This window comes from Trachypithecus francoisi, unplaced genomic scaffold, assembly GCF_009764315.1.
Source record: "Trachypithecus francoisi isolate TF-2019V2 unplaced genomic scaffold, Tfra_2.0 Lachesis_group11, whole genome shotgun sequence".
Taxonomy (NCBI): Eukaryota; Metazoa; Chordata; class Mammalia; order Primates; family Cercopithecidae; genus Trachypithecus; species Trachypithecus francoisi.
In genome coordinates this window covers 6,682,562-6,699,866 of record NW_022681456.1, presented here as the reverse complement: position 1 = coordinate 6,699,866, position 17,305 = coordinate 6,682,562, and the positions used below count along the sequence as shown (strand labels likewise).

General features: G+C 40.3%; 1 long non-coding RNA gene across 1 annotated transcript; it reads left to right on the top strand.

The window, feature by feature from the left end:
- Window positions 1–552: 552 nt before the first annotated feature.
- On the top strand, window positions 553–8,677 carry LOC117090946. Its single transcript, XR_004440164.1, has 3 exons — window positions 553–609; window positions 1,605–1,672; window positions 8,326–8,677. It is a non-coding gene; the product is annotated as an uncharacterized LOC117090946 (long non-coding RNA).
- Window positions 8,678–17,305: the final 8,628 nt, after the last annotated feature.

Below are 17,305 nucleotides of genomic sequence, written 5' to 3'. Positions count from 1 at the left end.
CCCATTAAAATGTATTGAGTATTTTGAATTGTTAATATCTAAGAAGGTAGAAAAAAGCAAAACCAACAACATATATTTTTTCTTCTCATCACAGGGGCTTTCATTTATGCATGGACACATTCATTATTGAATCCCACTTATGTGCCATGCACTTTGCCAGGCGCTCAGTAAACATGTTAATAAAGCAGGCATGGTTTATCCCCTCAGACCACGTGAACTGAGAAGAGGCTCGTATTTTCCAGCAGGAGCACAGTTCACCTCAGCACTCGTTCAGCATGGGCCAATTCCATGCCCTGATATTGCAGGACACTGCAGGACATTGCAAAGCCTCCACCTGGGTCACAATGACCCTCGGTCCTGTTAATTTATGCACCTTCATCATGAACCCGGAGTATTAAACAACAAACAAGGCTTCCTGTAGTCATTAAGGATCACAATTCTAAATAAACCTGGGAAGCTCAGTAACAGAGGTCCCCCGCACCGGGAGGAGTCCTCGATGTCTGTAACAAGGCTTCACATCATCTGGCATTAAACTACGGGGCTGCTTGAAGGCAGAATTTATCTTATTCTGACGTAGGATGACCAAAACATCTGGAGAAACAAGCTGGGGTGAGCCCTCTCCAAGTGCGTTAATGAAATACTAGTTGTCAGGATAAGACAGGCAACAAGGCAAGGTCAGCGAGGCCTGGGGCTTAATTGATTTGTCTTCCAGGAAATTAAGGCAGTGAGCACAGGGACTCGCACCCAGATATCAGGTGGAGCAGTCATTAAAAGCCTATTAGAGGAAGAGATGCAGTCAAAAAGACCCAAAATAAGCAAAGAGAGAGGATAAAATTGTTCCACCATAAGCTCTGTCTCAATCTACTTCCTCATACAAACATCTTTTTTGTTTTACTGTGCTTGAAATAATTAATAACTTGAAGTCCAAAAATTCCTGTGTCTGAAGCCAGAGGCTACTGTATAAATGAGAGAAAATCAAGTTCTCAAACTCTAGATTCTAGAACCTAGAAGACTGAAAGGGATTTCTTCTCCAGGCACAAGATTTATTCCAGGTGAGATGTTAGAATTCGTATGATTGCCGAGTGTGGAGGCTCACACCTGTAATCCCAGCACTTTGGGAGGCCGAGGCAGGAGGATTGCTTGAGTCCAGGAGTTCAAGACCAGCCTGAGCAACATAGCAAGACCCTGTCTCTAAAAAAACATATTAAAAAGTAGCCTGGCAGAGCGGTGCATGCCTGTGGTTCCATCTACTCAGGTGGTTGAGACGGGAGGATCATTTGAGCCCAAGAGGTAATGGTTGCAGTGAGCTGTAATCACAACATTGCACTCAGCCTGGGCAATAGGGCAAGATCCTGTCTCAAAACAAACAAACAAACAAAAAAACATTAGAATGTGTTTTATAACGTCTCAATATCTGGAAAGGTGTGGCAGAGATAGAAACATACACATATCAATGAGATCTGTATTTCTCAGATTCACCCACAGCTAAACTGGGGGTCACGTGACTCACTCTGGGAGAGCAAGTGACACCTACCACTTCTGGAATGAGGTATTTAAAAGCTGGTGTACTTTTTTGTCTCTCTCTCTTTTCCCTTGCTACAAAGACCCAGAAGCCACTTGCTCTATGTCTGCAGTTACAAGGCAGAACACAGTTGCCAGCACCAAGCTACAGGTACTACTATGAATTTAGTGTGTATTGGTAGTTAGGGATAAACACCCTGACTAATCCAAAATATGTCTTTCCAGATCCTTCTCAAAAGCCCAAACCAGTAATATAGAAATGGCTGTTTTTCCAGGACACAATCCAGAAATATAGTTTCTCTGTTTCGGCCCGAGGCTACTGTATAGGTGGCAGACATGTTTGTTACCAGATTCTAAAATAGTAACGATACATCCATGGTGGCACAATTCCCAAATCTGATGGAAGGTCGGAGCTCTCTGGGCTTGTAGTGATGAATTATGTTCACACGAGCTAAGCAGATTCAATAAATCACAAGAAGATTCTATTGACTATACTGTGAATAGAGCTTGAGCGAGAAGCCTGACATTCTATACAACTTAAACCAAGAATAATAGTTCCTTCTCTGGTCATTTATCCGATAGGTAGAATAAAACATCAGAGCTGAAGGAGCTTTCAAAAATGATCCTAATGAATCCCCTTGGTTTAGTCCAAAGATTTATTATGTTCCATGTGCTTTGATGGACACGGAGATAAAGGATACATGACACTCAACACCTTTCCGCAGGCTTATAGTTTACATAAAGCAAATTCAGAAACATTGACAGACGCATACCTTAGGTTTATATAAAGGGTACTATGCAGATTTGGAAGAGGGGTACCTAGCTCAGCTTGGAGTTCAGATAAAACTTCCAGAAAGAATGAGAACCAAGTTAGATTATGAAGAATGTCAGGCAGAAAATATAGAGATTTCCCAAAAAAGGAAATCTGTGAGTGAAGGAATAAAACTATGAAACAGCATGACATAGAAACATCAAATGCATGCATGGTCCTTTCTGTGTTTCCCGGGTTGATCTCAATTCTTTCTACATCATGTTTATTTGGATATTGCTCAAGTGTAAAATGGAGAAATAGTGGTGTACAAAGTTGGATAATATAGACCAGAAGGGAAATCTACTTAGTGAAGGTAGGCTATTAGTGAATGTTTTATTTGTTTAAAGGGCTTTAGAGGCATTAGTATGTGGTAATATAAGAAACCTAGTATAATTTTAAATAGAGTGTATTAGTAGGTTTAGGGGAAGACATCTTAGTAAGAAATGATATGAAAATACAGGCAAGAAAATAAAGAAGCAATATTAGGGAGACTACACCCTTCTAAGGACAAAATTTACCGGATACAAGTATGTTAGTTGAGTCTAACCTGGTGGGTGAAGATACCTCAGGATGAGTAGTTACGTCTACATCAGCTTCACTTAAAAGATCCCCTCGTCGTGATAATGATATTATACATCAACCCCAATGCACAGGAAATAAATAAAAGTGAGTGGTGCCATGATACCTGGTGTTGCAGGTTCCACTTTGGAAGAGGGTCTCAGCTAAAGTTTGGGAAGGGTTTTTGCAAAAGATAGAGAGTGAATTCCTATGCAAAAGAGCCTGGGTAGTCAAGGCATGAGATGCACCAAGCCTGTGAGCCTAGGAGCGTTTGGACCTGGCCTTTGGAAATCACAGGGGGATCCAGAGGTGTCAACCAAGGACAGGGAAGTCTACGAGGCTGAACCGTGAACTCTCACAGAGTCCTGATGGAAAAATTTACCCTAAACTCTTAGATGACTTAGCAACAGCTCTTCAGTGACAGGCATCCCAGACTGGATATGTGTGTGACACCATTGGGCTCCACAAAGTAATTTCAAGGTGAGGAAGGCTCAGTTGTGCCCTGGGGAAAGTAAGATTTTAATCTGATTTTGTATTTTCCTCATGCTTCCATTGTATCCCTCTGACCTTGTTTTTTCTTATCACTGAAATGAGATATATTCACTTTGTACAAGTAGCAATGTTGCATGTAAGAGCATCTCTGATCATCTACAGATGGCCTGATTCTCGAATTGCAGGCTTTAATTTTTGAATAAAATGTCATGCATTTCAAATCTTGGAACATTTCAATAAAAAGAAAATCATTTTGAGAAATAGTGTGTGCAAGGGAGGGGGTATAGCTCAGGGTTAGAGCACTGGACTGCAGACCAAGAGAAATAGTGTGTGCATATGGTTAAATATTAAATCTGTGTTAAGATGGGATTTTAGGTATTTTCAAATATGGTATAGAATAGCAATCTTTTAATAATATCCTAAATATGTAAAGAACTCTTAGAAATGAAAAAGAAACAAACAAAACAAAGTTTAAAATGTGAGTAGGTATTTCTTCTTTATCAAAGAAGAAATAGAACTGAAAAATAAACCTCAACCTTTCCAATAACAAAACACATTAAAGATACACTTATACTCATAATATTTTAAAATTCGATATATAATTTTATGTACAGAATAATAATGCAAGCTTGAAAAATACATTGATTAGTAGTACAAACTGCTGGGGTGCATTAGTCTTTTCTCATGTCACTAATAAAGACATACACAAGACTGGGTAATTTATAAAGGAAAGAGGTTTAATGGACCCACAGTTCCACATAGCTGGGGAGGCCTCACAATCATGGTGGAAGGCAAAGGAGGAGCAAAGGCATGTCTTACATGGCAGCAGGCGAGACAGTCTGTGCAGGGGAACTGCCGTTTATGAAACCATCAGATCGTGTGACACTTATTCACTGTCACAGGAACGGCATGGGAAAAATCCGCCCTCATGAATCAATTACCTCACACTAGGTCCCTCCCATGACATGTGGGGATTACAGGAGCTACAATTCAAGATGAGATTTGGGTGGGGACACAGTCAGATCATAACATTGGGGAGATTGTATAGTAGTCAAACTTTTCCTAAGGCAGTTTTGCAATATATTTTAAAAACTTGAACAATATATAACCTTTAATCTAGCTGTCTTATATTTTTGATGTTAACCTTAAGATTTTATTCACATATTTCAGCTCAAATATTCTCATTTTTACATTGCTTAAAATAATAAAAATTGGGAACAAACGAAGTGTCTAAAATTCATGAAATAATTAAATTTGAGTTAAATTCGTACGAGGGTTGCAAACTGGAAGTTAGGAGGACAACACAGCCTAGAGGCATTTTTTCTGTGGCCAACTCAGTGATTTTTTTTTAAGTTCATTCACTTGCCAATATTTATAAATACGCTTTTAAAATAAAACCTGGAATGTTGGGTTCCCTCGAAACACCAGAACATCCATAAACACTGCACCTTAACACGACAGAAATTGGCCACGGTAAAATATGAATTGCTTTCCTTAGACTGTGTAAGCATTTCCCTGTTTATCCCAGTACCCATCACTCTATTGATCTATACTTAATCATTACTTCAATCATTTCTGTCACATGTCTGAATATTGAAGTATTTAAGTTCATGGTTCCTGATGTATATAAAACATAGCTCATTTATATGATATAATATTAGCCAGCCACTAAAAAGAAGGTACTGCTGAAAAATACTAATAGAAAAAGATATGCATGATATTAAAGAACAAATGTGTTATCAACTATTGTTTACAACAGAATTATTTTCTTGACTCCAAAAGACTGGAAGATTTGCATCCAAATCATAACAGAGGCTGTCTCCGACTGTTAGAACAGCTGACAGTTTGTCTTTTCTTCCTTCTCCTTATCTGTGATTTCCAAATGTTCCACAATGTGTACCTTTGCCTTCATCTCCTTTTGCTCCTCATCTCCTGCCTCTATGCACTCACCCCAAGGCCTTGGCTGCTCTCTGGAGTGCTCTGCTACAGGTCTCTGTCTTGACCTGTCTTGGCTCCAGTGACATCCTACGTCTGACCCCATGGAAGCCGATAGTTAAGAGCAAAGGCTTGTTGGCAGTGTCCAGTTCTGCTCCTCCACCTTGGAGCTCAACTCTCTGAGTCTCCATTACTTAATTTTAGCTTGAGTATTGTGAAACCTTAATAATAGGCTGCAAGACTCAGAGATCTGAAATGTGTAACAAGATTATCTGTTGGAAAGTAACTGTAATAGGACATGGAAGAGAGAGAAAGCGAGACTCAGAGAGAGAGAAAAATATATTGCTCTTACCATCTTCATTGTATCCACAACTGGCATACAATTTTGATAGATAAAAATCTTTCTGCAGGGAATTTCCCCCTGGCCTGCTGAGAGGATAAAGCACATGTGTCCTAGGTGTGTAAATAATTGCATCCTTTGCTTCTCTAGAGAGTCAGCAACTTGGCATTTCATTTCCAATTATGGGCACTGAGGTTAGTCCTCCCTGGTTTTCCAAAACACCACCTCAGTGGGCTCCCAATGGTAGGATGAAAGCCCTGAAAAAAAAATTAATTCTCACATTTCCCCTTCTTGTTTGGGCTTATATTCTAATGACCTTATAAAATAGAGGATGCTTTTACTAATCCCACTTTACCTATGACTGTGAAAATGCACAGTTATCTTAGAGCAGCGAGGGAAAAAAAGAAAAGATTAAAATGAAGACATTTTCCTCCTTTGCAGGGAAAACTTTTTAAAAATACCTCAGTGTCATGTTTTTTAACCATAAGCAAATATTCTATTTTAATTAAAACCACCACCATTTCTCCTCCCTCAAAAGTACTTCTACAAGAATCAATGGCCTCTTTTGCACTCTAGCCTGCTGGAAGTGAACTCACAGTTCTGCAAAGGTCTTTTCTCTACCTTGCCTTTTTCAGCAGACATCCCTGTTGCTATGTGTCTGAAGAGACGCCACAGCTGCTGAGACGCTAATTCCTGCTTACTTCCAAATAGGCCTGGGTTTGTTTTGTACTTCATCAGCTGTCAACAAAGACATTTGAGAAATAACTCCAGGACTTCACAAAGAGAAGACAGTAGCGTCTTACCGTGGGCTTTTGAACCATCAGCCGAGAGAAGAGCTCTGTGGAGAGCACATGTCGCGCCCGGCCCTTGGGACTCCATTCCCGGGCTCAATGAAGATGGGTTACTTTTGCAATTAGAAAAAGACAAAAGAGTCAAAAGATTAATACATGGAAGCTCTTTAGCCTAGGAGGCAAAAAATTGTCGTTGGATGATTTTTATCCCATTGTTCTCACTTATGGAAAATAAGAGATACTAAGCCCACACACACAGACAGACACTCACAAATACATGGCTTCTTTTGAAATACTGGAATATGGCAATACTAAGTTCACATTTCCCGTGGGCACATCTACGGGAGCTGAGTAACAGACATCCTTTCAGCAGCATGAATGTTCAAGTTCACCAGCATCCCCCGTTTAGAGGTCCATGTTGCTGCACCGTGTACTTGCACTCATGTTATCTACCGAGCAATTGTAGACATTTGTCGTGTTGATTTTTTTGTTTTTTTTTAGAAAGGATATCCCACTATCACTCAAGCTGGAGCGCAGTGGTGCGATCACAGCTCACTGCAGCCTCGACCTCCCAGGCTCAAGCTGATCCCCCTCAGCCTCCTGAGTAGCTGGGACCACAGGTGCATGCCACCCCTCCTGGATAATATTTTAATGATTTTAGTAGAGACAGGGTCTCCCTGTGTTACTCAGGCTGATCTTGAGCTCCTGGACTCAAGCAATCCTCCTCCCTGGCCTCTGTAGACATAAGAATGTCTACATTTTTGATAAATTTTTGAACATGTTTTGTTAATTTAATTAGAATAGAAAGTTAAGAAATTTGCAGAGCACAATAACTCTGGACACCAAGCCGATACTCTATTCCTGATGATTGCCAGAAACTACCTTCTTAGTAATCATACCACGGTGCTATTTGCTCTTTTACTCTTTCTCCCATGAGTGTGCAGAGGAGTTTCTCAGAGGCTACAAGACACTGCAACAGAATGAACACACACAGCTGCTTCCTATTAAGCTGGACAAAGACAAGAGTAGCAAACATGCAAAATACTTCCATTCTCCTCCCTCAGTTTTTGGAATAATGTAGTTATTTCTGTAAAAATATACTCTTTATATTACCATGTAATGGATTTAGTATTTTTAAAAACAGGCATCAGAGGCATTTCTGTTTTAATTTCTAATATAATAAATATTGATGGATAGGACCATCAATAAATAAAAGTCCTTTAGAGGTATTAATAATATTTAACAGTATAAAGGGGTCCTGGGGCTCACATAATTGACAATTACTGACTTACGGTCATATGAGAATGGTAACTACTTTCTTTCAGTGCCTTTCTCTGAACTTAAGATTATCTGAACATTCCAAGCTATTTGCAATTTGCACATGTGCTAAGAAATTCTTATTTATTACACAAGCATTTTATTTTTTATTTTTATTTTAAGCTCAGCGGTACAAGTGCAAGTTTGTTACATAGATAAACTTGTGTCATGGGGGTTTGTTGCACAGATTATTTTATTGCCCAGGTATTAAGCCTAGTACCCGTTAGTTATTTTTCCTGATCCCCTCCCTCTCCCAACCCTTCACCCTCTGAAAGACACAAACATTTTAATAAGCAGGTTCTTATTGAGACAAATATGTATGTATGCATGTATGTGCATATGTGTATATATGTATATATGCATATGTATATGTGTACTCACACACACATGCACACACACACACACCCTTCTTTGCAATTCTGTAAACTTAGTTCTGGATTCATAAAGCCTGTTACTTTCTCTTTATGTTGCTCTTATTCAGTTCATCCTCCTCCCTGAAATTACAGATGTTAGAGATGGAAAGTAATGAATAGAGTTCACCATAGTCTTTTATTTTACAGATGGGGAAGCTGAGGCCAGGAGTAACCGGTCATATTGCTTCCATGCTGGGAACTCTCTAATGACATCTCACACAATACAGAGTCAACTTCGAGTCCCCCACCATAGACCACAAGGCCTTGCAAGTTCTAACCTTGCCCAATCTCCTTTATGCTCCCTCAGTCCAAGTGCCTCTGTGATGATGAATGGAGTCCTTCTTGGCTTCCTCCAAAGGGGCAGAACTGCTCTGGAAGGTTCCTCATGGCATTGGCAATGATCTTATTCTGTGCTTGTTAAAGAGGTTAAATTGATTTTACTTTTGTTATATAATTAATGGTTAAGAATAAAATTCTGAACATTTTCAAGGAAACTTTTGATCCTAAAGCAGGTTTTGTGTGCCTAAGCTTTGGTATGTTTTCCCACTCAACACTCAGAAATAAGCAGGGAACTTTCTAAAACAAATAACTGTGTTATTCTTTGTCCCCCCAGGACTTACTTATATTTTATCTATAAATTGATTTGTATTTTAGTTTAGTTTATTTAGGTAGAATTAAAGTAGTTTTAACTTAGTTTTCCCAGTGAAATTAGATTTTAGATACATGAGAAAAAGATTAGTAAATCAAAGACCATTTAATTTCCATTGATAGAGATGGTCATTATTGTCATCTACCCTCTCAGCCAACTTTGTCTTTATTTAATGGGTGTTGAATGAAATCTCTCAAACGTACAGGAAAGTCTTTTGATACTCATATCTTGTCTACTGAAACAATGCATTGGATCTTGCGTTCCCACAATGGCCTGGTTTGCATCTTAAATCCGGATTTACTGTACTCAGTGAAGAAGAAGAGCACATTCATTCACCCTCTGGTGCTTTTCTCTGCCCATTGTTTCTTCAGTTTATATTTTCCTGCCCACCCAGCAGAAAAGGCGACAGCAACTGCCCATCCTCTAAAGCACTGAATGCGTTTTCTCTGCCAGTCCCTGGATCGTGATAGATGGTCACACTCTAGCCCTGCTCACCTGTGCATCCAGATCCTGCAGCTTCTCATTGCAGGATATCTCGTTCTGTCACGCACACAACTCAGCCCCCTTCTCCTGGGCTTCCCCAGCCCCATCACTGAGAGCCTGGCAAAAACAAACCAAAAAACAACAAACAAAAAACACCAAAAACAAACAAAATAAAAAGTAATAAAACATACAGGCACAATAATATTTGTGATATTTGTGAGAGCATCATTAATATAGAAAACTAGGGGAAAAAACTATGCAAATGCAGTTGGGACTACCCGTATTTTCTCAAGGAGTCTACAGAGCCCAGGGTCCCAGGAACAATCCCTTACTCAAAAGAGAGGAAGAAAGCTGCAAGACTGATGGGCCGTAAGAGTTTTGTTTGAAACCCTGTTTTTCATTTTTGGGGGTACATACCTAGGAGTGGAATTGCTGGGCCATATGATAACTCTATGTTTAGCTTATTGAGGAACCAACTATCGGGGACCGTGCCGGGGGTGGTGGAGAATGAACAGATACAAGAGACAAAGACAAACAGAGAACATGGCGGCCGCGCCTAGAGCCTCCGCCTCACTTTATTTATACCCCATAAATCCCACGTCAGCAAAAATAACACAATGCACAACAAACTTTCTGCACCCAGATATAACCTTCTGCTTAGTTCCTTGTCTCTAAGTTCTTTCTTATTTTGTCTGCCTTCTTGGCGCCTACTAGAGTTCATTAAAAGTTCAACTAGAGATACTGTCCTTGACTACTGGAGTTCATTGAAAGTGCAACTAGCTAGAGATACTGTCCTTGAGCCTTATCTATTCTTAGCATATTATTTTCAATGGCCCCTGCACCAACAGGATTCAATGTGATCAGGAGAGGATTCACTGACAAACAAACAGAAAAAAAATGCAAAGAAAGACAGACAGACAATAAACAACCCGTGGACAGTGGGGCTCTGATGCACTGTCTCCCCCAGACATGCAGGAATCAGGCAGAAATGAAGTTCCCTGCTCAAAAGGCCCTTTCCATCTTCAACACCATGCAGTCTCAATAGCAGAGGCAGCATCCTTACAGGGGCAAAATTTGCTGGTGGGGTTGGTAGGGAGCACAAAATAATACAAGCCTAGGTGCAGTATACAAACAGTTATGCAATATGTTTGCAGCATAAACAGTTCATGGAGGGAGGGAAATGATTAGGAAATAGCCTTAAAAGTCTCCTCAAGGTAAGAGAGGTCAATAATGCAAAACAAAGTTGAAACTGCCTTACACAACAGTCACACACAAACACACATATACACACACAATCGCAAAACAGAATAACAGCAAAAACATCTGGTTATAATAAAACAACTCAATAGACAGATCATACATGAAAAGCCTGAAAGAGCAAGTCAGCAGTAATAAAAGAAAATGTGAAAATTAAACATTTGAGAAATAAATCAACAGCATTAGTAACAAAAAGAACCAAAATAAAATTACAAATTACTTTTTTTCACTGATCAAACTGAAAAATATTTTAAAAGGTTGTGATTTCGTTGTTGACAGAAAATGTTGAAGTATGCACCTAACAGGTTTACTAGGAGGTCAAAAAATTATTGTAGGTTTTATGGAGGGTGATTTGACAATTGCCTTAGAAGTGAACATACCAGTTACCTCAATACTTTCTCTCCTGTGTATTTATCTCAAGCAAATAAACTAAAAAATTAGAGGCTTCTCTGAGATAGAAATTTCTATCTCAGAAAAAGTTCAAGCAGAAATAGGTGGCTGACTAGTGAGAATTTCGGTGACACTTTCTCATAAAGATAATGGTAGGATGAAATGCAGCATCACATCTGAAATGTTATGAATTAACTGTATGTTGTAGAAACAGAACTATATAGAACTATGAAGACGTTCTAAGTCCTAATTATAGTAGCAGTGATAATAAAATAAATGGCTCATATTTACTGAGCTCTCAGTGTGCACTAAGCACTGTTTTAAGCATATTTGCATGTTAACTCATTAATACTACAAAATGCCTCCGTAATGTGTGTGTTACAATTCTCATTCACCATGAGCGAAATAAGACAGAGTTTCCAAGCACCCTGCTGCAAGGCAAACAGTGCGTAAGTCACAGAACCAAGGTCTTAACCAGGCCACTGTGTCCACAGTCTTACCTCCTACTTTACATTGCCTTTCATGAAGTGGCTTCCGTTGAAGTCAGTACCTGAATGTAGTTTCTCTTTAACTCTGTTCTAGTAACTCACCAGATCTGTATGCCCTTCCCAAGTTACAAAACACTTTCAGTCACAGTTACATTATTTCATTTTCTCAACAAGCCTTTGGGAAGGGTGAGATAGCAATATTACCCATTTGTGTGGAAACTAAAGCTCAGAGGAGGTTGTTTTGTCTTAGAGAGTTCACAATGAAGCATGGGAGACACTCCTGCTATAACCTTCAATGGCTCACAGCTGAATACAGGCTGCTAAGCTCAACTTGGACCTACCTGAGATGCCCTTTGATGATAGATGCATTATATTGCATCTGCAATATTTCTCAGTCAGAAAGATGATATGATTCTCTGTGTCCAGCTTGTCTTGTGCACACCCCTTTTCTACTGTTTGAGTTCTAGAATGCAAAATGTTTGCTTCATTATTGTTTCAAGGATCTGTCACAACATAATAAACCACTCCAAATGAGGAGCTTAAAGCAATCATTTATTTGCTCACCACTTTTGTAGCAGGAATGCAGACAAGCTAGGATGAGAGGGGCTTTCTCTGCTCCACGATGTTTGGATCCTTGGCTGGGATGTCACAAATCGTGGTGGCTCGACTGGGATCACACACCTCAGGCCTCTGGGGTCACTGAGAGCTGGGTTACTTGGGTCATCTCTATCCACATGACTTGTGTGAGCTTCCTCATGGCATGGCAGTCACAGAATGGCTCGAGTTTCTACACGGTGCCTGGTTTTCCCCACAGAGAAAACAAAAGCTGTTGGACCTCTTATAGACTGTGACTGGAATCATCATAGTGACCCGTTACCACCTTCTCTTGTTCAAGGGAAGTTATAGCGCTAGCCCAGGGAAGAGAAATTGACTCCCTTTCTTGATGATTTGAGTGTAATGTGCATAGAAAGAAGAACAATATTTATGATAACCATCTCTGGAAACTATCATAACAATTAGATCTCTTATTTAAAAATTAATATAAGCATTTGATTAAAAAATTCAAATCGTGTAGATATATCTACTGCATCCAATGCTAAGAGATCTTTGGGATTTATGCACTGTGCATCTGCATTGCTTATAGAGAGAGAAGATGTGGGTTTTATTATTTTTTTCCCCAAATAGAAACATACTATACATGTTCTTCCACACTTTACTTTTATATGGGGACGGGATGTAGGTCTGATTAATTTTTGCATTTCTGCTATAGTGCCCAGTCTATTTGTGGAAATGTGTTTTTTATTAATGTTCTCCAAAGGTATTAAAATAGGGGGCACAAACTCCAATGCCCATAGCAGCCTGAGAAGTGACGTAAATGAGTGTCAGAAACCAGGCTAAGGCAATTGGGAGTGGTGGGGACTGTGGTGTCCTGAAGATCTAATGCTACCTCTAATGGAAGCAGCTGCTACTCTGCTCCTGGCCTTTGCTGCTATGCAGAAACACAGGCCCAGCATTGCCCATCTTCTAAACTTTTAAGAGTAGCCTGAAACCCAGGACCCTGCTATAAAACCCCCTGAACTTTGACTGTTGAAAACCAATTTTAAAAACAATGATGTGCAGGCCAAGAAAACATACCGAAAACATACTGTGTTCAGCCTTGAGCCCACCAATTTACACCTTCTGCAACATTCTCATTGAGGAACCCCAATGGGTACCATGACTCTCTTCTTCTAAGCTCTCTCCCGTAGATTTCATCTTCCCACATATGGGCAATGTTAGAGGCACTTCTGCCTCATTTTACAAAATTTGCCCATTTTCGACCAGGCCTTAAAGAGAAGAAGAGATGGAGTTAAGTGAGAAAAATATGGCTATGTGAGGAGTAAAGTGAATATTCCAAAAGTAAGTATCCTCTGGGCTTGAAGAAAGAACGAAGCGGACAATTATTCAAGTGACTCCTCCGTCTAAACTGGCCTTGGGTAAGAAAATCTGCCCGTAGCCTGCTCTGTATTTTTCTTCTCTGGGTGGCCTAGCAGCTTACCTGGCCCAGGTCATGACTTTCAGGGACTACACTTTAGCTGGGCAAAGCACAGCTTTTCTGGGTTGTTATGCACAATTTCAGACTAACCTTCAAAGTCTTCCCAGGATGATTCATCTTGAAATAATTTCAGACGCCATTTATTATTTCTAGGAGCTTCGGAATATCTTCAGATCCATTGATGGGAACACTGACTCCTGAACACAGTCATTTGAGGTGTCTTTAAACAGAAAATTTCAATGTTATCTCAGTTAGGACACACTTTTTCAGAAAGCACGATCTGTTGCCAAGAATAACAGGATTTCATATTGCAGAGTGAATTCAGAGGATCCACATCTAGGAGCCTTCGGATGTTTGATTATTGGGCCATCCTGTCTGGCTGCATAAGATGCATCCATGATATTTATTTGGTGCCCAAAATATTCCAGGATTGTCCTAATTGCTTATACGTATTTGTTCTAATTTTACTGGTGTGTAAAGGAGCCCTTGCCATCTTTCTACTTGAAGATGAGATTGAAAGTTGTTTCAGCTCAGATCTGAACTAAACACTTTTTATGAACCAAAAGTTTCCACCCATGGGGCTTAAGAGTTGCATTGACCTAATTACTTTTAGCCTAATGAAAACTGTGTCATTTTCTACTTGATGGATCGATTCTGCGTTCTTTAAAACTTGTTTTTGGTATGACACAACTATCTGAACTATGTCTAGCTCTGTTTATACTCTGACTTGGAGGAATTCTGGGAGCCACATCATAGCTAAAGGTGTGAATCTTCACTAATCAAAATGGGCAGAATTTTCTGTAAAGATGTAATCTGGCTTGAATGTGTCCAGTTATTGCTCCTGAATCCTAACTGCAGTGAGTGGAAGGCAGGGCAGTGTTCTACGTGAGAGGGTGGGCCTTGAAAACTAGATATCCCTGGGTGCTAGCCCTGTGTTGAAACTCTTTCTTGTGCAGATTTCGACAAATATTTATTTCTGCACTTTAGTTTCCTGATCTGTAAAATGAATATGATAATAATTATGTTTACTTATAGTATAAACCTCTTCAATGACTAGAAGCAGTGAGAGACTTAGTATAAGTACTCAACACATGCTAAATGTCTCAGAAGTCATCTTAGAACATTAGTGTAATGGAATTTTTATAGTTTGATTTAAAATTCACAAATAGTCATTGTATATATTTATGGCATACAATGTGATGTTTTGATACCTGTATACATGGCAGAATGATCCAATTAGGCAACTTAGCATATCATCACCTCAAATATGTATCATTTCTTCGTTATATGAACATTATGTGTTTTTGAACTAAGTGAAATGGAGACTGTTTGGAAAGCCATAGAAAGAAGCCACCCTCTTTTTATCCTCACACCAAAGAAAAGCCAGCCACTTGCTAACCAGCGCACTTATTTCACCTTGTAGTAAATTGAATCTGGAACCCTGAATCATTCTATGGCATTTTCCAAAAATCTAGTAAAAGGCTGGACACCGTGGGTCACAGCTGTAATCCCAGCACTTTGGGAGGCCAAGGCACCTGAGGTCAGGAGTTCGAGACCAGCCTGGCCAACATGGTGAAACCCTGTCTCTACTAAAAATACAAAAATGAGCTGGGCGTGGTGGCGAGTGCCTGTAATCCCAGCTACTCGGGAGGCTGAGGCAGGAGAATAGTATGGACCCAGGAGGCAGAGGTTGCAGTGAGCTGAGATCCTGCCATTGCACTCCAGCCTGGGTGACTACAGTGAAACACCATCTCAAAATAATAATAATAATAATAATAATAAAAATTGAAATCCAGTGAGAAAGCAAACTCCAGGAAGTCTTGGCTTCACGATTTTGCTTTGTTATTCCTAAGCACTGCCTCACCCGCTCTAATGTGGGAGCTGAGTTGTCAAGGGGAAAGTCAATGAAATTGCTCTGAGTTGTCATCTCTCCAGGCATTGTTCTGTAATAACTGTCACTGCTAACAGAAGAGGCCACTCTCCTGCAGTGGGAATACCAGGGCACTGTCAAGATACCCAACTTTGACTTCAAATGCCACCCAGAGAGACAACTGCTCGCTTTCAGAGCAGGAGCAGGAGGCCAGCGGAGAGCGTGAGTGTAACATCTGCACAGGGAGAAGTCCGGAAGAAGCAAAAATGAGATCCAGGCTGGACTGGCTGTGCTAGAGTAACTGTTCCAGCGCGTGTTGGGGAGGGTCCTCCAAAAAGACTTTTACCTGAACTGAATGGGAAATAATAGAAAATAGAAGCAAGAGACTGTCACTTTATACGAGGTTCTGTTATGACCTCCTACAACAATGTGTTAGAAATTAGATACAGATAGACATATAGTTAGATAACTAGATAAAGAGACAGATTTGAGGTAGGTATACTTATGGATATAGATATCGATATCATAAACATGTTCTTTGTTTTTATATTGTCAATGTTTGTGTTGCTGGAAAAAGGGGTCCCTATGATCCAGACCTCAAGAGAGGGTTCCTTGGCCTCGCGCAGAAAGGGATTCATGGCGAGTCATAGAGTGCAGTGAGAAGAGATCGTTTACTGAAAATTGTTCAGATTCAGAGTAGGGTGTCCTCAGAAAGCAAAAAGAGGAATGCCCTGTCTTTGGTTTAAACTATTCTTACACAAGGGTCATATCTATGTAAAAGCTGAGCTATCTCTGTGTGGGGGTGGGCTGACAGTGTGACAAGATTTAGTACTTTGGCCATTTAAAGAAAGTTATCCTTGGCATTTTAGTTTACAAGTACATGAAAGCATGATTATACATTTCTTAAAAGTGTGTGTTGTTACGTGATATTGGGACATCTGAACTTTCTGCTGCAGTAGGAGTTTGTCCTTGCAGGCATTGCCAAGCTGTTTCCTCAGCAGTAAATATTTTATGACCATGGGTCATGATTGGCAAGGAATGTGTGTTGCAAGTTTAAAGATGGAGTTAATTTTAAAATGGTGACACCTGGCTCTCCTAGGCTTCTGCTTTTCTAACATTTCTATGTATAAACCTAATCTTTCTTGCTAGGTCACAACCTCCAATGATCTATTTTTCATCTGCAGTTGTCCCAAGCGCCAGCTTATTCTGCGAGTGTCTCATGGTCATGGAAAACTGATAAAGCAGAGCATGAGAGATTCAATGGATAAGAAATTACAAAGAATCACTAAGGCCGGGCGCGGTGGCTCAAGCCTGTAATCCCAGCACTTTGGGAGGCCGAGACGGGCGGATCACAAGGTCAGGAGATCGAGACCATCCTGGCTAACACGGTGAAACCCCGTCTCTACTAAAAAATACAAAAAACTAGCCGGGTGAGGTGGCGGGCGCCTGTAGTCCCAGCTACTCCGGAGGCTGAGGCAGGAGAATGGCGTAAACCCGGGGGGCGGAGCTTGCAGTGAGCTGAGATCCGGCCACTGCACTCCAGCCTGGGCGACAGAGTGAGACTCCGTCTCAAAAAAAAAAAAAAAAAAAAAAAAAAAAGAATCACTAAGTTTGCATAAGTGCTTTGATTGTGACCTCGTGACCTACCGAGGACGGAAGTGGAGAGGGTGTGTGGGAGGGAGGACAGCAGACGTGTAGACATGGCTTCATTTGCCTCCCACTGGGAATTTTGCCTGAGACTTACGGAGAGAATGGCCATTGGCAGAGGCTGAAAGAGTTGATTTAACAAATGGTTCTATGAGGCCTGATGCACTTGCTGAATTGTTTTGGGGTCACTGTTGCATTAGGATAGGGGCTTTTTTCCTTTTTTTTTTTGGTCAAATGTCGTGTTTCATGTTTCAACCAAGACTTTGGGAAACCAGGACTACTTGAAACCCTGATGGACTGCAGTGTTC